This window comes from Morone saxatilis, unplaced genomic scaffold, assembly GCF_004916995.1.
Source record: "Morone saxatilis isolate NCDOM2014 unplaced genomic scaffold, NCSU_SB_2.0 Contig0, whole genome shotgun sequence".
NCBI classification, from domain to species: domain Eukaryota; kingdom Metazoa; phylum Chordata; class Actinopteri; family Moronidae; genus Morone; species Morone saxatilis.
The window spans coordinates 20958555-20961143 of NW_023339650.1; positions in this window are offsets into that span (position 1 = coordinate 20958555).

Genomic DNA, 2589 nt, shown 5'->3' on the forward strand with positions numbered 1-2589 from the left:
GTTAATTACAGCTACTTGTAAAGGGACTGTGGGTACCATATCCTGACAATAAAGAAAGATTAATCGTATCCAGTAAAGAAGTGCCAATTAAGGGTACAACTTCTTTAAGCAGCCTAGTTGGGATTGGATCTAACAGACAGGTTGATGGCTTCGATGTAGAAATTATTGAAGTTAGTTGATGAAGATTGATAGCAGACAAACAGTCTATATATCTGATTTTACATTTGTTAAAGTTCCTGAACTTGGAGAGACAGCGATACCTGTTGAGGGCATTTGGTTATTAATTTTGTCTCTAATAGTAATAATTTTTATCAAAAAAGAAGCTCAAAAAGTCGTTTGTACTGAGGGTTATGGGGATGGGAATTTATCAAAAAGGAAATGTCTAAAACCACATTTGCCTCACTTTATTCAGATGGCCGAGTATTTGTAACATTTCAACAGCTTATTAGATTCAACAACTGTTACAAAACCATCTCTAGGGGGACCATCCAAATTAAGTGTTACTGTGACATTTGTCTATGTGAAATGTTTTATTTTTAATGTTTCACACGTGATAAATACACTAATACTTTATTTGTCCAAAACAAATTTTGGATACTTTGTGGTTTATTTTATCCTATTCAATTTAAGTGACAAGTGTTATAAAAGAAGGTAGACAGGATCGGTTTTGTGCAAATCAATTTAAAGCCATTTTTAAATCCAAGTTATGATGTGTTTCATTAGGAATTGCATTACTAAGACATTTGTTTAATTAGTCATAATTTGTACTCATTGTCTGAAGAGACTATTTTTAAATGACGATGAAGGACGAGGTTTTACTGTACCTTACTTTACTACAAAGTGAAAGACTGAAAAAAAAATCACTGTAGAGTTTTACCAGTAATATGACCTTGACCTGATGCATAACAACCATCTCCTTTTACTTTCCATTATCTTCCAACACATTCTGTCATCTTTACACCAACCACCAGGCTACAGCTATTATTATTCCAGCTAAATATCATACTTTAAATGCCCTAATTAAAACTGTGTTGCTTCGTCTCTTTAATTTGATGGTGCTGATTGAATCTGGGTGGCAGTAAGTACCACTGTCTGTAAAACCCTGGGGAAGTTTTCTATTAGACAATCTCTGGCTTCTTTCTCTCCACTATGGCTCTTGGAGGTCATTCTCTCTTTTTCAATTAACACCCTGGTATTAAAATGTACTGTTGCTCCATAATGGCTGATGACAACGTCTCATCTACGGAGAATACACCGGCAGTGTAGAGTAGGTCTGTTTCGACATGTTAGAGTTCTCTCATTGCTTTTGTGCTGTCAAGGCCTGTTGAATGTTTCTCTATATTTGTATGAAGCTCTCCCTGCTGTGATGGTTTTGCATGCTACGTCACACAGATCATCTGTCAATCAAACAGTTTGGAAGGTTTTGTGCTGTTCTCTCTCTGGGATTTTCTGTTCAATCTTTCCCATTAGCAAACTCAGGCTGTTTGTGGGGCAGGAGCAGAAAAAATAAAAAGGTCACCAGCCTGCAGAAAGTTGTGATGCATTTATTGTGAAACTGATTAGGTTGCAATTAGCAATTAGGCTTGCCAAAGCTTAACAGGGGTCGCAAGGCCATCTTGGTTTTAAGGGGTGTGAGAAAACTGTAAAAATATAAAAAATATAAAATCTTTTCAGCATTTCATTAATTTTTGCGACTAAAACTAAATAAAACTTGTTATTTTTTAAATTGACATCATATTTTAAGATTGAAACTTTGAATACCTGAACACAAGCAATATTCACAGAGCCTTCACTCTCTGATAAACAGCCTTGTCCTGCATTAGAAGACCTAATAGAACAATGAGATGGAAACACTGAATTTGATGAGATGGAAACACTGAATTTGTCAACAAAAGAAGCCTATTGCATGATTGTTAAAAATAAAAAAATATGTAATACAGACTGATAATTGTATAAAATAAATAATAAAATAATAATAATAATAAAATATTAGGGAAACTCACAGGAGTTTATATTCACAGGAAATGATCTGCTCAAAATTCATCCAAATGGCTTGTTTTACACAAACTTCCTGCAGTTATTGTGTTCACTGCACAGTTTATCAGTTGTTCTCTACCGTTATTGTTATGCATTGACTATAGTATTAAACATCAATAAAATATGTCACTTAGTCAGTTTACTTAATGATAGAAAAGGGGTCCCTTAAGGAAAAAGGTTGAAACCAGTGTGATGGAGGATATTTGGAGGGCTGATAGGACCCTCTTGTTCTGATCAATGAGTTCTTCTTACTTCTGTGTGGCTGGGTTTAAATTAATGAGTGTACACATAGAAGCATTAGACACTTTAAACTCTAAAACTAGACACAAGGTAAGGGGGACACATTAGTGACAAAATAACAACACATTCAATTTAATCCATTTTTATATTCAGCAATAATAATAGAGCTCCTGATTCGTGGCTCTGGTGTTCTTCTTAAAGGGACACTTTGCCCATTTGCATTAAGCTTTGTATCATTAGAAGCCCAGTCATATTTTTGAATGGTCGTGCATCATTCCCTCACTTCACCGGAGAGGGGAGAAATACGGATTT